Here is an 18,334-nt window from a genome sequence, read left to right on the forward strand (position 1 = left end):
TCATTCGTTTATTTCGTATGAGTGTGCGACCAGGATTGGTGTGATTATGTCGTCCCTAGGCGGAAGTATGGTGATAGATACTCCTGCTAATGGTTCTGTGAAGACTTCTGTTGTCTGTCGAGGTTGTCATTTGACGATCTTTGAGAGAGAGTTCGTGGTTGATTTGGTGTGCTTACCCTTGCACCAAATTGATATTATTCTGGGAATGAATTGGCTAGAATTCTATGGTGTGTTTATCAACTGCTATAGGAAGACGGTGCAGTTTTCTGAAGTTGGTGAGAATGATGAGGCAAGATTTCTATCTGCTAGGCAGGTGGGGGATTTTGTGAAAGATGAAGCTCAGATATTCGCTTTATTTGCGTCTCTGCAAGCGGATAAGGAAGTGGTGAGTGTAGAATTGCCTGTTGTTTGTGAATTTCAGGATGTGTTTCCGGAGGATGTAAGTGATTTACCTCCAGAACGTGAAGTCGAATTTGCCATTGACTTAGTACCAGGTACGAGTCCAGTGTCGATGTCTCCTTATAGAATGTCGGCAACTGAATTAGTTGAATTGAAGAAGCAACTTGAAGAATTGCTTGAGAAGAAGTTTGTGCGTCCAAGTGTTTCTCCTTGGGGTGCACCAGTATTGTTAGTGAAGAAGAAAGAAGGTACGATGAGGTTGTGTGTCGATTATCGGCAGTTGAATAAGGTGACTATCAAGAATCGGTATCCATTGCCGAGGATTGATGATTTGATGGACCAGTTGGTTGGAGCTCATGTTTTCAGTAAGATTGATTTGCGGTCGGGTTATCATCAGATCCGAGTGAAGTCAGATGATATTGCGAAGACTGCTTTCCGTACGAGGTATGGTCATTATGAATACACTGTGATGCCGTTCGGTGTGTCTAATGCTCCAGGTGTGTTTATGGAATATATGAATCGTATATTTCATCCGTACCTTGATAATTTTGTTGTGGTGTTCATAGATGATATATTGATATATTCTAAGACGGAAGAAGAGCATGCAGGACATCTGAGAATTGTTTTGCAGGTGTTAAGGGAAAGAAATTATATGCAAAGTTATCTAAATGTGAGTTCTGGTTGAAGGAAGTGAGTTTCCTTGGCCATGTGATTTCGAGTGGTGGAATTTCTGTTGATCCTGCTAAAGTGGATGCTGTATTACAGTGGGAGACTCCGAAGTCTGCTACTGAGATACGCAGTTTTCTGGGGTTAGCTGGTTATTATCGCAGATTTATTGAGGGCTTCTCTAAGTTGGCATTGCCGTTGACGCAGTTGACTAAGAAGGGTCAAGTGTATGTGTGGGATGCAGCTTGTGAAGCGAGTTTTGTTGAGTTGAAGAAGCGGTTGACCAGTGCTCCAGTGTTGATCTTGCCTAATCCTGGTGAGTCCTTCGTTGTTTATTGTGATGCTTCTTTGATGGGTCTTGGTGGTGTTTTGATGCAGAATGGTAAAGTTGTAGCTTATGCTTCTAGACAGTTGAGAGTTCATGAGAGGAATTATCCTACGCATGATCTAGAACTTGCAGCTGTTGTATTTGTGTTGAAAATGTGGAGGCATTATCTGTATGGTTCCAGATTCGAAGTGTTCAGTGATCACAAGAGTCTGAAGTATCTGTTTGATCAGAAAGAGTTAAATATGAGGCAGAGAAGATGGTTAGAATTACTGAAGGATTTTGACTTTGAATTGAGTTATCATCCCGGTAAGGCTAATGTAGTTGCAGATGCGCTGAGTAGAAAGTCTCTACATATGTCTATGATGATGGTTCGGGAACTTGAGTTAATTGAACAGTTCCGTGATATGAGTTTGGGTTGTGAAGTTTCCGCTGATAGTGTAAAGTTGGGTATGCTGAAGTTGACTAGTGGAATTCTGGAAGATATTCGGAATGGTCAGCAAGTTGATGTCGCTCTAGTTGATCATATTACTATGGTTAACCAGGGTAATGGTGGTAATTTTGAGATTGATGAGAATGGCATCCTGCGATTTAAAGGTAGAGTTTGTGTTCCTGAGGTGTCTGAATTGAAAAAGAGTATTCTTGAAGAGGGCCATAGGAGTGGATTGAGTATCCATCCAGGTGCAACTAAAATGTATCAAGATTTGAAGAAGTTGTTTTGGTGGGCTGGTATGAAAAGAGATGTTGCTAAGTTTGTGTATGCCTGTTTGACTTGTCAGAAGTCAAAGATTGAACATCAGAAACCGGCAGGTATGATGCAACCTTTGAAGATTCCTGAATGGAAGTGGGATAGCATTTCCATGGATTTTGTGACGGGATTGCCGAGGACGGTGAAAGGTAATGATTCTATTTGGGTGATTGTGGATCGATTGACTAAGTCGGCGCATTTCTTGCCGATGAAGATTAATCACTCTTTAGAGAAGTTGGCAGAGTTGTATATTGAGGAGATAGTGAGGCTGCATGGTATTCCATCCAGTATTGTGTCTGATAGAGATCCCAGATTTACTTCTAGATTTTGGGAAGTTTGCAGAAAGCGTTGGGGACTAAGTTGAGGTTGAGTTCAGCTTATCATCCTCAGACTGATGGTCAGACTGAAAGAACTATCCAATCCTTGGAGGATTTGTTGAGAGCTTGTGTGTTGGAGCAGAGTGGTTCTTGGGATAGTTATTTGCCGTTGGTGGAGTTTACTTATAATAATAGTTTTCATGCTAGTATCGGTATGGCTCCATATGAAGCATTGTATGGTAGGAGGTGTAGAACTCCATTGTGTTGGTATGAATCAGGTGAGAGTGTTGTACTCGGACCTGAGATTGTGCAGCAGACGACTGAAAGGGTTAAGATGATTCAGGAGAAAATGAAGATTTCTCAGAGTCGTCAGAAGAGTTATCATGATAAGAGGAGAAAGGCACTTGAGTTCCAAGAGGGAGATCATGTGTTCTTGAGAGTTACTCCGACGACAGGTGTGGGTAGAGCTTTAAAGTCTAAAAAGCTTACTCCGAGGTTTGTGGGTCCGTATCAGATTTTGAAGAGAGTTGGAGAAGTGGCGTATCGGATAGCTTTACCGCCGTCGCTTTCTAATCTGCATGATGTGTTTCATGTATCTCAGTTGAGAAAATATTGCGGATCCTTCGCATGTTGTTCAGTTGGATGATATCCAGGTGAGGGATAATTTGACCGTTGAGGTGTTGCCAATTCGGATAGATGACCGAGAAGAGAAGACCCTGAGAGGTAAGAAGATTGCTCTAGTGAAGGTTGTTTGGGGAGGTCCAGCTGGTGAGAGCTTGACTTGGGAGCGTGAAGATCAGATGAAGGAGTCGTATCCGGCTCTATTTGCTTGAGGTATGTTTTCGAGGACGAAAACTCCTTTAGTGGGGGAGAGTTGTAACACCCCGATTAAAATAAGAGAATTATTTAATTGAGTTAATATTATTTTATTAATTTAATTAAATAAAGTTGAGTTATTGGATTATTATTATTATTATAGATGTTATTTATTTTAATAATAATTAAATAATAAAATAAATGGAATATGAAGAGTGGAAGGGTAAAAGTGGGAATTGAATAAAAGAGGCCAAAGTGAGGACTCAGGTTGTTTCACGTGTTTTGTCTGAGAGTCAGAGAGAAAGGGAAACGCTGAAGAGAAAGAGAAGGAAGAGGAAAAGGCCAAAGACTGCTCAGAGCTTCCTTCAATCCAAAGAGGTAAGGGGTCTGAACCTTATTAAACGATAATATGCGAGCAATTTCATGATATCTGTTGGGTTGTTAATGAATTTTGGGGATTTTAGAGAGATTGGGAAAGTTGGGGATTTTGATGGAAAATTCTTCGATCTGTGAGTTTTGTTGCGTTATATGCACTGTAATCGAAGTATGTTGTGTATATATGACTGTTAAATGTCGATTTTGGGTTGTTAGCTGTGGGGTATGAATTATGGCGAGTAGAGAAGCAAAGCTGCGCAGAATTCTGCAGCAGAGGGCTTCTGTTCGCGCGCGATTCGCGGCGCGAAGCCCTGTTCGCGACGCGAACTGGGCAGGATTCAGAGGAGTTCTGTAACGCATTGTTCGCGGCGCGAACCCTGCTTCGCGGCGCGTGTTAGATGCCCAAAAGTCTTTTTTTGAGCTATCATATGTGGGCATCTTTCACTCTTATACCTTGCTAATGTGGTCAAAACCACATTCATTTTACATGGAATGCATTACATTGATAAACAAGCTTGGTGCCTTTGATGTGTGTGATTATTGTGCAGGAAAGGCATGAATTAATTGATAAGGAAGACACAACAAAATTGGCAAAGGAACCAAAGCAAACAAGCATTCTATCTGCCAGCTCGCTAGGCGAGGATGTGGCGAAGCAAAACCTTCGCTAGGCGAGCTCCTGGCGAAAGGCTCCAGTAAATTGGTTAATTAATTCGCTAGGCGAACTGAAGGCGAAGTGGCAGCGAATTCAGTCTGTTTTGGTGAAATGAGCAGCCAGCACTAGCTCGCTAGGCGAGGCTCTAGCGAGTCCCCAGCGAGCATTCCAGTAGCAAAACCTCTCAACCTCGCTGGGGCGAAGGTTGAAGCGAGTTCTTCGCTAGGCGAAGGTCTGTTCGCTAGGCGAACATGACAGTTCCACAGGCCCAGTTTTCTCTGGGCGCAGGGGCATTTTGTGCCCATTTTTGGCCTTCGCAAGGCGAGCCATTCTGCTCGCCTAGCGAACGTGACAGTTCTGCACTTGTCTATAAGTAGCAGGTGCCACCTTTTGTGCAAAGAGACCACTTGATACCACTTTTTACCAACTTTTCCATTTTTTGTACTTTCTCTTAGATATTTTACAGCATTGCTTTGTGGGGGATTTTATGCCCTAATTTCATTTTCTCTTCATCTAGCAACCATCTTCCACAAAAAGAAGGTGGATTCCCATCCAACTTCGATCATTCGACTTGGATGTTGATCAACCCTCTTTTCTTACTTGCCGACCAAGCTACCATGAAAATGAGTAGCTAAGTCTCCATTTGTCAAGGTTAGATGTAGGTGATTTCCAAGCTTTGTGTGTAAATGTAAGGATCCTCATATGTAAACTCTTTAACGGTAAATATATGATGAAAACTTTGTTTCTATTTAAAACTCTTTGTGTTGGTATTTGATCGAGAGATGTTTACCGATTCTTGACCTAGGTTTTCATCCAAACTTGTTTGTTAGCTAGAGATAGTAACGAATGATTTTGTTCACCATAAGGTTGAACCAAAACGTTGTCTTTTTGATAGATTGTGTTCGAGAGAAACAATGGATCAAAATGACAAAACTCACAATGGGTGTTCGAGAGAAACGCATTGAGAGGACTTTGTGAAATTATTTATCATCTAAAGGAGTTTATAATATTGTTGACCGTGCAAAAACATGCAAAGCAAGTGTAATCATTGAAACCTAACTCTGACAATATTTCTCATATTAATCAAAACGTAACTTTTACCGCAATTAATTACTTTGTAGGCAAGATAACTTGATTAAAACCCAAAACCCTAGTGTTACTTTAAGTTAAGATTAATTCAACCATTGAACGGCAGCGATATCTTACAATCTCTGTGGATACGATAACAAAACCCGACACTTAAAAACTGTCTTTCAACAAAATGGCAACTTCGCTAGGCGAAGCAGCAGCGAACATGGCAGAATTTTGATTTATGTTTTAATTTCTAATCTGTTTGTTTCGTGTTTGTTGCTTTATCTCTTGTTTTGCAGAATGGAGTCAAGATCAAGTGCTGGCAAGAAAAGAAAGGGAGCGGCAACTACTTCACGAACCGTGCCAATCCAATTCGACCACGACAAGTTTGTGGGCCCGAAACAAGCGGCACGGTACATCGCTTTGGAGAAGCGAAACATTTTGCCTGAGAAGCGTTTTCTGATCAACCCACAGGGCATGTATCGGAGTTTTGCCGGGTTGATTGATACAAAGAAATGGGATAGGTTGATAAATCCCTTGGAACACTATGACATCGCTACAGTGCGGGAGTTCTACGCTAACGCATTGCCTGATGATGATGAGCCCTTCACTTGGGTCTCTAGAGTGGCCGGCCGGCCAGTTCCTTTTGACAGAGATACAATCAACCAAATCCTCGGGGAGCCGCTTCAGCTGGGTGCTGATGAGAGAGACCAGTACCATATTGACCTCCGGCTGCACAAGGATATCCCAGCAATTACAGCCGCCCTGCTTCTACCAGGGAAATCAGTTGAGCCGAACCCATCTGGGGTTCCTATGAGATATCATCGGGAGGACATGACTCCCATGGCTCAGCTGATTCTTCTTCTGGTTTTGACCAACATACAACCCAAATCCCACACATCTACTGTGCCGATCCCAGTGGCACATTTAGTACATTCCATCCTCGCCAATGTTGAGATTGATGTGGCGAGGATCATTGCCAATGAGTTGAAGACGGTAATAGAGAGCGGACTGAAGTCGGGAGCTCGGGTGAATTGCCCCCTTGCATTCCCTTGCTTGATTATGAGCCTGTGCATTAAGGCACGAGTGCGACTTCCGTCTCGGGGTCAGGTTAGGATCCCGGCTCCTATTGATGACCGGTATGTGGCAAAATACTGCAGAGCTAAGGCCACCGGCAGTAGTGCAGCCTCAGGTAGCACTAGGGTTTCTGATGGTCCTAGTGCTTCTACTCCCAGGGTCGATCCATACCTGCGGGCTGCGTGTGAATACAATTTCCAGTGGATGGCTGCATCGCAGAGGGCTATGATTGACATGCACGACTCCATGCAGCGTTTGCAGCTGCAGGGTAGTGGTGCACATGCTTTGATGACACGGGAGCAGTTTCTGACTAATGCAAATTGGCCCGTGGACGTGCCAGTCTATTCTGAGGGGGTGGGAGCTGATGATGATGTTGAGGATGATGATGAGGAGACCGGTTCTGAGGCCGGTAGTGAGGAGGAGTCTTGAGCCCTTTGTGGGTTAAGTTTTTGTTTTTTGTATTTCAGTTTTTTTTTATTATGGCATTTTTATTTTGTACTTTTGAATTTTGTATTTTGACCAATGGGTTGTACTATTGGGGTGTTTTGTCCCCCACGAACAAAATTTTATTTTTTCAGTTAATATTATTTATGTTTGTTGTTAATTTTGTGTGTTTAATAAATTTTTGGTTGAATGAGTGGCAAACCCTTCTAGATTGGTTGCTCCTCAAGAAGTACCCAATGAAGGTGCATCCGAGCTTGGATGGCAATGATAAGAATAACAAGTGAATGAAGCTAAGGTACATGGTTACCGTCGGCTAGAATTTTAGAATGCATTAGGAACTTTACTCTTTTTGGTAAATAGAATATTGTCTTTTTGCAACATAATTGAATGAATGTTTCATCTAGAACTTAGAACCATATATGGTGAGGAAACCTCCATTGTACACTTAAATGCTGGATTCTAATAAGTTTTGTTGATTCATTTGATTCATTATTTGTCTGTTATTATTGTGAAATTGTGGAAGCAATTAGAAATGATCAAGGCACTTGTTTTCTTTCGAGCACAACTACATCCAAAAACAACTTACCTGTGAGCAGAGAGAGTATTTGTTAACCCCTTTGAGCCTGAACAGTTGAATCTCGGCTTGAAATAAAGCGAGATCTCAAAAATGTTTTTTTACAACCCGAAAAATCTTGATTATTGTTCTTTTGCCGTAAAAAGTTAAGAGCATTCACTTAGGGTGTGGAAGAAATAAGTTGGGGAGAACGAAAAAGAATTGGTAAGTACCACAGCTTTTGAAAATGAAAAGAAAAACCGAGCAAGCATAGAAAAATATATGTATAGAAAATGTAGAAAATAAACATCTGTTTTGTATATTTGATGTGAAAGAAAAGAACAAAAATAGAAAGAATGAAAAAAAAAATGATGAATGCTTGCTTGGAAGAAAAAAATAGTAGTGAAAAATAAGAATTGAGTTGTGGAATATGTGTTGTGAAGGTTACAAATAAGAAACAAAGGAAACAGAGTCGAGTAGTGTGAATATTACTGTGAATGTCTCTTTTGCATCGGCACTTTCGTTTCAATGGCCTTAGAAATGACCCTTGTTTGTTAACCCGACCAAGCTTCAACCGAAAAGCCCTTAGTGATCTTTTTGTTTCCACAGTACAACTTATAATTGTTAGACATTGTATGAATCTGTTTGATTTCTTCATTATTTGTTAGAGAGTGAGATTATTCCCGCGGTTGCAAACGCGTTAAATCTTCAATCCTTATTCGAAGAGGAGAGATAGGGTGATTCATTCAGAATAGTATTGTTGCAGATAGATAAATATTTTGCATTGCTACTTAAGTTTTAGTTCTTATGTATTATTTTATTCACAACCGTTGGAAACGTGTATTTACGGATTTCGCTTGTGTTTGAGCCGTTTATCCAACTTCGGAGAAACCGTTTTCTTAAAGGCAAATCCTCTTGTTCTTCAAAGAGGCATACTTTGCTTGAGGACAAGCAAGAATCTAGTTGGGGAGAGTTGTTAGATGCCCAAAAGTCTTTTTTTGAGCTATCATATGTGGGCATCTTTCACTCTTATACCTTGCTAATGTGGTCAAAACCACATTCATTTTACATGGAATGCATTACATTGATAAACAAGCTTGGTGCCTTTGATGTGTGTGATTATTGTGCAGGAAAGGCATGAATTAATTGATAAGGAAGACACAACAAAATTGGCAAAGGAACCAAAGCAAACAAGCATTCTATCTGCCAGCTCGCTAGGCGAGGATGTGGCGAAGCAAAACCTTCGCTAGGCGAGCTCCTGGCGAAAGGCTCCAGTAAATTGGTTAATTAATTCGCTAGGCGAACTGAAGGCGAAGTGGCAGCGAATTCAGTCTGTTTTAGTGAAATGAGCAGCCAGCACTAGCTCGCTAGGCGAGGCTCTAGCGAGTCCCCAGCGAGCATTCCAGTAGCAAAACCTCTCAACCTCGCTGGGGCGAAGGTTGAAGCGAGTTCTTCGCTAGGCGAAGGTCTGTTCGCTAGGCGAACATGACAGTTCCACAGGCCCAGTTTTCTCTGGGCGCAGGGGCATTTTGTGCCCATTTTTGGCCTTCGCTAGGCGAGCCATTCTGCTCGCCTAGCGAACGTGACAGTTCTGCACTTGTCTATAAGTAGCAGGTGCCACCTTTTGTGCAAAGAGACCACTTGATACCACTTTTTACCAACTTTTCCATTTTTTGTACTTTCTCTTAGATATTTTACAGCATTGCTTTGTGGGGGATTTTATGCCCTAATTTCATTTTCTCTTCATCTAGCAACCATCTTCCACAAAAAGAAGGTGGATTCCCATCCAACTTCGATCATTCGACTTGGATGTTGATCAACCCTCTTTTCTTACTTGCCGACCAAGCTACCATGAAAATGAGTAGCTAAGTCTCCATTTGTCAAGGTTAGATGTAGGTGATTTCCAAGCTTTGTGTGTAAATGTAAGGATCCTCATATGTAAACTCTTTAACGGTAAATATATGATGAAAACTTTGTTTCTATTTAAAACTCTTTGTGTTGGTATTTGATCGAGAGATGTTTACCGATTCTTGACCTAGGTTTTCATCCAAACTTGTTTGTTAGCTAGAGATAGTAACGAATGATTTTGTTCACCATAAGGTTGAACCAAAACGTTGTCTTTTTGATAGATTGTGTTCGAGAGAAACAATGGATCAAAATGACAAAACTCACAATGGGTGTTCGAGAGAAACGCATTGAGAGGACTTTGTGAAATTATTTATCATCTAAAGGAGTTTATAATATTGTTGACCGTGCAAAAACATGCAAAGCAAGTGTAATCATTGAAACCTAACTCTGACAATATTTCTCATATTAATCAAAACGTAACTTTTACCGCAATTAATTACTTTGTAGGCAAGATAACTTGATTAAAACCCAAAACCCTAGTGTTACTTTAAGTTAAGATTAATTCAACCATTGAACGGCAGCGATATCTTACAATCTCTGTGGATACGATAACAAAACCCGACACTTAAAAACTGTCTTTCAACAGCGCGTACTGAAGCGAAATAAGTTGTTCGCGACGCGATCCTTCGTTCGCGGCGCGAACTGTGTTGTATTGGAGGAGTTCGCGGCGCGTCCCTATGTTGGCGGCGCGAACAGGAGAAATACAGAAGCTAATGTTGGTGAGTTTTTGAGTACGTTGAGTTGCGAGACTCTTAGTAAGTCGCTGTAATTGTATTATAAACAATTAATAGTGATTATATGATTGTGTACGAGGTGTTCATGATGATGAGATGTTGAATTTACGTGTTTATTTATAAAAGTGTTATGTAACGATGTGATATCGTTGTAATGTTGTTGTTGTTTTGTTGAGTTGTATGTCATGCTATTAATGATGATGATAACATGACTATATGATGCTGTTGTTGATATGTTGATTATGATGCATGTTTGGTGTGCATGCATTCATGAAAGGCCGATGCCTAGTGATGAACGGACTGAGTTCCAATGATGTTGTTGACTCCGGGCTTGTTGAGAGGCTTGGTTCCTTGCGGGGAACTCGGATTCTATGGTGATGAATCTGGGAGTGGTGATCCTGTAGTTGGTCACAAAATGGGTATACCGAGTCGTGTTGAGTCATGCATGGGTGTGTGCATTGCATTTGATGTGTTGTTTTGTTGATGTTCATGAGTATGTTGATTATGATGATGATGATGAGCTGCGTTGGCATATGTGAAGTATATTTATGTTTATATTTCTGTCGTTATATTATTATTTAATAATGTAATTCTCACCCCTTCTGCATGTGTTTATGTTCATCTATGATGAGCAATGTGCAGATAAAGAGGAGTAGCTATTGTTGAGGTTTGAAGAATAAGTGTAGAGTTATCCTACAGAGTCGAGTCAAATGCTCTGGTCATGTGACACCGGGGTTATGGGATTCGATAGATAATTGGTTATTATTTAAGTTGTTTATGATGACTAATATGTTGAGATATTTTGTTGAGAAAATGTTGAAACCTTATTATAATATTTGTGTGGTTGTCCGCTGCGAAATTTTAATAAAATAATTAATATGTTTGTTTATTGTGATGCGATAAGTGTTATGTTGTAAGAATTGTAAACTCTTCTACATGTTGTACTCTGATAATCTATTTAAATATGTCGTTTGGGTAGAAGGGTGTTACAACCAATGTTTAAATTCAATTGGGGAAAAGTCAATTGGGTAGGCTAAAAAGTCAACTTTTGATTCCTTTGGTCAAAATTGTATTCCACAAGTCAAATTTGGTCTATTATTGAATTTTTATCAAGAAAAATCAATAGAATCATCAAAAATCAAGAGTTATGGAAAGTTACTTAATTAGGAAATTAGGGTTTTAGAAACTTGCTATTTTTGACAAGTTTGGGGTTAATGAGCAGCTACCTTCATGCCCATTATTCTCTAATATCAAGACTCCAAATCAAATTAACCTTAACATGCGATTTGTTCTATTTTCTCCAAGCTTTAAGGAGATACCAAGATTGAAGCATTTGGATCATCATAGCTCAAGATATGATGATTGCAAGTTTGGCATTTCAAATTCATTCAACTGTCCCAACACTTAGAAAATTTCTAAGTATCCCAAGTCAGGATTCCCAAGCATGTTCATGGAATTTTTAAGAGATGTTAGAGACTCCATCTCAAGGTGCTTATAACATGAAAATTATAGTGTCAAGTCTCCTATTTTCGTTGGTTCCAAGAACACCTCAATTGGTTGGCCACAACTCAAGATACCATCCTCTAAAGTCATGACCTTGGATTGTTGATTTGGATTTATGCTTAGTGAAAAAATTCTAGTATTTGATCATCTCAAGCAATCCACTTCATGTCCAATTTTCATAAGGTTGCAAGTTCCATTTGGATCTGACCTCAATATGAGAGTTGTAGAACATTATCTCCTCTCCACTTTTGCTTCAATTTTTTTCCCTATTTGGTAGCTTTAGGAATAAGTTATGGACATGGTAAGTTAGGTCCTCAGGATGACCTATAATTGACACTTTGACATGCAGCGTCAAGCATCCATTTTTGTGCTCATTTTTGAAGGAGCTCAAGGTTTTGTTTCAAATTGGCTCGAACATCAAACATGTTCTCCTCATTCTCCTCTTTCTAAAATGCTCTAATTCACTCCATTTGGCCAAGAGGCCATGGAGTTATATGGGCTTAAAGATGATTGATATTTAATCTCCATTATCAAACTTGTTGATTGGATTTGTGCATGATGTTGCCTTTGCTTACAACATGGATTATTCCACATGACCAACACACCATTTCTTGCCTTGAATAGACCAATAACACACGTATTGTGTGCATGCACATCATGTCCAAACTTGTCCAAAATTGGAAATGTTTTTTATTGTCTCTTTTTCCCTCTCCACTGCCTCCAAGTCACACACATCCTCAAGCCTTTCACTCCATCTCAGGCTCCCTAAAATGACAAAAAGCATACACACTTTGCATCCAAAATCAACCTCGCATGGCACTCTTCAATCTTTGCACAAACTGCCAAACTTACCCTCCAACGGTTCTTTCACCTTGAAAAGCATCTCACCTCATCACCAACATCATATATAAGTCATCCTTAACCTAATTTCGAAGGAGAGAGGTCACTGAAGAGAGAGAACTTGAACGCTGCAACATTAAAGCTTGAAGATTTTTCTTTATTTTTGAGCTCGCTTTCATCATTCACTCAACTTCATCTTTGTTTCCAGAAGAGCACCAAGCTTCATTAGAGGGGTTTCTGAAGCTCCATCTAGGACAAGAGACAGTGGATCTTCTCCACTAGGTAAGGTTTTCTTCACCCTATTCTTCCTCATGTTTAATTATCGACCATGCTTAAGTCTATACATATGCATTTGGATTGTCTACTACTGAGTAGACCATTGGAGATAGGCTTATTTTGTTGTTTTCAGTTTTAATGGCTGATGTTTAAAAAGTTGAACCAGCATGTTATTGCCTTTTGTTCTCCATGTTCTTTCATTTATTTTATAAACCAAGGCTACTATGATGTTGTACTCATTGCGTACTACAACTTTGATTTAAGTCTTGTGGGATTTGGAGGAGAGGTGAGAAAGTTATTGAAGGTGGAAGTCAGCATGATATGGTCAGGTTTAGGGTTCATGTATGCATGAGAAGAGGTTGAAGACGAGTGGCTGGTAGGTTGTGATTGGTTGGGCGCGTTTTTATCTGTTTGTGACTTAAGTGAGGGCATGACCAATTGATGTCGCGTTACATGACTTTCGTTCATTTTATTTTTATTTTTTAGTGTCATGCTTTTTTTAAATAAGAGTTTTAAGGTGTTTGGACCATGGGCCTATGAGTTCCGCTTTCTCCACCCCCCTGCTTTAGGCCCATTTGCGTTTTAAACCATTTCTTAGTTCATTTCCAATTTTCTAATGCACCCCCATCCCATTTTTACTTATTTATATTATTTCATTTAATTTAATTTAATTTAATTTAATTTAATTTAATTTTATTTAAAATACTTCCCTTGGGCCACAAATTCTGAATTAATTCATGATTTACATTTTGAATGTTATTTAATTTTTCATATTTTTTATTTTTATTTTTAATTTATTTTAATATTTATTGTTTTTTTAAATTATGTGTCTAATTAGACTAGTTTATTTTGTTAGGGTTTGATTCTTAATTTTCCCATTTGAGTTTTGACCCAATATTTTGTACACTTGTAGATATTTGTATTTAGGTCATTTAGGTTTCATTTTATGCTTGGATAATTAATTTTGTATTGTTTTTTAACTTACTTTTGAAGACGGTTTGTTTGGTCAATCAATGGTGCATTGTTTGAATGATGGGTTTGTTTGGGCTCCTTTTCCGAGGGCAAAGATCCCTTGTCCTTATTTTAATGATGTTAAACCTTTTTAGTTGCTCATAATGTGTGCTTTGGACGGTGTCATCATATCATAGAATGCATTCATCCTCCAACATGCTCAAAGTATAAGTGAAATGTGTCCATGCATATAGGAGCATATCATAGATGTGAGTAATGCACCTGGTCATTATTGGTACCTTAGGTTCATAAGAGAATGGTTTGAATTGACCAAATTACATCTCAAAAACTCATCTTTGACAGTTTAAGAATTTTGAGTTAACTCATGACTTGGAGCAGTAGAACTGTGAGTCGACTCATGACTTGGAGCATAACTCTCGGGTCTGAACAGGTCGAGTCATAAGTCGACTCATGACTTGGAGCGGTAGAACTGTGAGTCAAGTCATAACTTGAAGCGTAACTCTCGGGTCTGAACAGGTCGAGTCATAGGTCAACTCAACTCTGGAAAAACTTGTTTGAGTCGACTCATCCCCTGTTTGAGTCGACTCATTGCCTGTTTAATTTGAACCATGTTGCCACGGGTCTGAACAGGTCGAGTCATATGTCGACTCAACTCTAGAAATACCCTATTTGAGTCGACTCATCCCCTGTTTGAGTCGACTCATCGCCTGCTTCACTTGAGTAGTTTTGCCTTGGGTCTGAACAGGTCGAGTGACCTGTGGGAACAGGTCGAGTGGTCGCTGTTGGTACTCAATTTTCTACTGTGTAATTTTACAAAATAATTATGTTATATTTGTTACTTGGTCCATGTATTATATATATATATATATATATATATAATATATTATATATATATATATATATATATATATTATATATATATATATATTCTATATATATATATATATATATATATATATATATATATATATATATATATATATATATATATATATATAATATATATATATATATATATATATATATATATAATATATATATATATATTATAGAGTCTCTTCTTCAACATTTAATAAGAAAAGTGAAAGATATACACTAAAGTTCCTCTTCATCTTCATTCTTCATTGTATTTTTCAACAACTACACATAACAATTTTTGTTGGTCATAGTGCATTGCTGTGGTGATAAGTCCAAATAGGATTATGTAATCTTAGTTTGGGTAGAGGCTTTGAGTGGGTTTTTCTTGAATAAAATTATTGGGGTTTTGTCCTCCAAGAATGGGAGGTTTTTGCACTAATTTTTGCTTCATAGATTCAACTGAGTGAAAGATTTAAAGAACTGTGGGTTGGTTCAAACAAGTAACGGTAACCGGGGGATTGTGAAGAAAGGTTAGGGTTCAAGCATCTTGCGATTGAAGTCATCCGAGCTAGAATTTTGGAGAACACAGAGTTCTTGAAATAAGGTAGCTACAATCGGAGGTTTCACGCATATCCGATTGAAATTAGTTGAGCTAGAGTTTTGGAGAACGTGGAGTTCTTGCAATAAGATAGCTACAACCAGAGGTTTGTCCGAAACGCTTGAAGGACTTAGTTCAACTCGAATCAAGGGGAGAGAAGTGAATACGATCTGCAATAACACTTGGGGTTGGTTGGTGGTGATAATTTCTTCTCTTGTATAAACTTTGCAACTTAATAATAAATATCTCAATTCTAGATTTAGAATTGGGGGCAGACGTACCCTAAGCGAGGATGAAAGGGGAACTGCCTAAACAAATCTGGTGTTGTTCACTCTTTCTCTCAACTCTTTAAATTCTGCATAAATTGAGTCTTGTGTGAAATTAATAGTAAAGATAATCTCACTTAATTGTTGTGCATTGAAGCTGTTCGATAAATTGGTGCAATCACTTTGATTGCAGCTAAGTAAAATTCTGCACAGTCAATTTGAGTGAAATTGAGACTTAGTGTGGAGTGCACACCAAGTGTTTGATAAAATTAACCTCACACAAGTGTATCAATATTTTACTTTTTCTCTTATTGTGTTAACTCATCATTAGTGGTGACTCTATAAAGGATTGGGGTAATTAATCGATTGATTAAGATAGTGGTTGATTATCTCTATCTTAGTTCTCCCATTTGGTTTCACGCATATCCGATCTTTCCATTAACGGATCGTTTAGATAATTTCGGTCTAGGGAGCTTTCACAACCTTTAAAAACAATTTTAAAAAACGCTAAATTTTAAATACTGATCTATTCAACCCCCCTTCTAGATCGGTACTATCGTCTAACTGAATGTGTATGTTAGAGGGAAGTGCGTGAAGTTTTCACCTTCAATTATTAATGATTGGCATAAGAAAGTTTGCAGGATCTGATAAGTCCCCCCATTCATTGACAAGATTTCTTAGGAAATAACTCGTGGGCAAGTGAAACAATGGCCAAAGAAAGTATTACCCTCTACTGGAAGCTTAAGATAGAAGTATGTTGCTATGAATAGGATTGAAGCATCAAATTGGGCACCCACAAATTATAGCTCAAGTATAACCTCTGCATTGGCTAAACTTTTCTTCCAAATAGGAACCAAGGCAACGCTGAATTTTAGAGGCTATGTTTTTTAGCAAACTATGGAACATGAAGATTCATTTTCAGTGAAACTACCCATAACATTTCCCTATTTTATAATTGACATTATTTTGAACCAACATCATAAGATTGTGCCAACAGAAGATGTGAAAAGCAAAAAGGCATTGGCTCTGACTTTGGATTATAAGATGTATGTCATGAAACATGTCATAGATATTGTTCCCTGCAATATTCCACATTTTGAAGAGTTTATCATGGATTATGGTGAAAATTTTCTTGATATCACACTCATGTATGGGCCTGTAAGAAACCATCATCTCATTCAAAAGACTATTGTTGATGAGACCTAAAAAACCAATATGAGAAATCACGATGTTGGTAAAGATGTGTCGGAAACCTTGTCCGACATTTTGGATACAGGGTCTCAAATTCATAAGGAGAATGATGATGTGACCTTGAGAATAATGTTGAAATTGATGCTGAGAACATTGTTACCAACAAGCCTGGAAATAATATTGGTAATTTTGTGAGTGATGATGATCATGTACATGAAGATGTTAATGATAAATTGAATGGCATAGAGGTGCATATGAACAAGAAAAGTAATAACAGTTTTACTAGGAAGATGGGACAACTTGTAGCACAAGACTATGCTCAAATCAAAGGGGTTGACTTTTATAAATCTTCTACTCATATTTCTCATCTTGAAGCCATCAAAATGTTGTTAGGTTTGTCTTGTAGCCTTATGTTCACACTTTAACATATGGATGTGAAAAGTGCCTTCCTCAATAGGTACTTGAATGTGGAAGTTAATAAGGGTGACAAAGATGGTAATGAAGATGTCAACCAGGATGTGCCAGACAACCTGTATAACATGTTGGTGACTGAGTTTCCAACTAAGAAAAAGGATGATCAAGTTGCCCCTGATAATTATGAAGTGAATGATATTGTGAACAATGTGAGTAACAAAATTGATGATGTTACTAATGCGATTCTTATTATTAAGAAGTTCCCTAGAAAAAGAAATAAGCTTCCCAAGATCTCTCCATCTATTTGTTTTCATTCTGAAGAGAGTACAATCAAATGAAAATTTTGTTACTATAGGAGAATGACTCTTGATAAACTCTATGATAAATAACTTAAGTACAATGAGATTATGGAGCTTCCTAGTGATGGTAGGTTGTTGAGACAGTGCTGAATGTTGGAGCTTGTCATCATAAGTTGGTGAATGAATTTGTGGTTAAGAATGATGGAATTCCTCATGGATTGCTGAATTTCAGTTACTAGTTGTTTGTTGGGGAAAATTTCCTAGACATTAGTCTTCCTTATGTTCCTATTAATAATGAATATGGTTTTGGTAATATGTTAAGTCTGTCATCAAAAGCAATCTACTTCTACATCACTGATTTTCTGTTATAGGTAGGTACTCATGCTACCTTGAAATATGGAGAATGTTGTTTTTGCCATTTGGTTAAACATGTTGAGTCTCATTGAATCCAACACTTACTGGCGTTCCTTCTATAATATATGATATTTTAAGTGTTCAAAAGAAATACTTTGTTATTTGTGATGATAGGATTGGTGTTGCCCCAAGTGTTTTGACTTTGAGTTACATACTGAATATTGGGAAATACGTGGCTGACATTGTACAAGAAAGTTTATTGCTTCTATCAGGTGTTTTTAAGAAGTTGTGTGTTAGTGTTTATGGTAGTGGTGTTTATAACATGTAGCTTCTTTCAATGCACTCTGATAGTCTAATATGAAGAATGTCTTGAAGAATGTATGGAACAATATGCATAATATCTTGCTTGTTTGTAGGATTTGCTGATGGTTTATTGGTTTCTTCAATTGTTTTTTATGCTGCTTGTTTGATGATGGTCTTATGTCCTTTGTATCTTTTGAGGCAAATAAGGGGAGTAAAAGGAAAGGGCACACTTCTTTAATATGTGTTATATGTGTTTTGGCTATTTTTTGGTGTCACTGGTTCTGTAATGGATCTTTACCCCTGTGTGTTGTAACCTTTGCCAAATTGTGGCAAAAAAGGGGAGTAATGATTGATGCAACCACCTTGATTGGTCTC

This window comes from Lathyrus oleraceus, chromosome 7 (assembly GCF_024323335.1).
Source record: "Lathyrus oleraceus cultivar Zhongwan6 chromosome 7, CAAS_Psat_ZW6_1.0, whole genome shotgun sequence".
NCBI classification, from domain to species: Eukaryota; Viridiplantae; Streptophyta; class Magnoliopsida; order Fabales; family Fabaceae; genus Lathyrus; species Lathyrus oleraceus.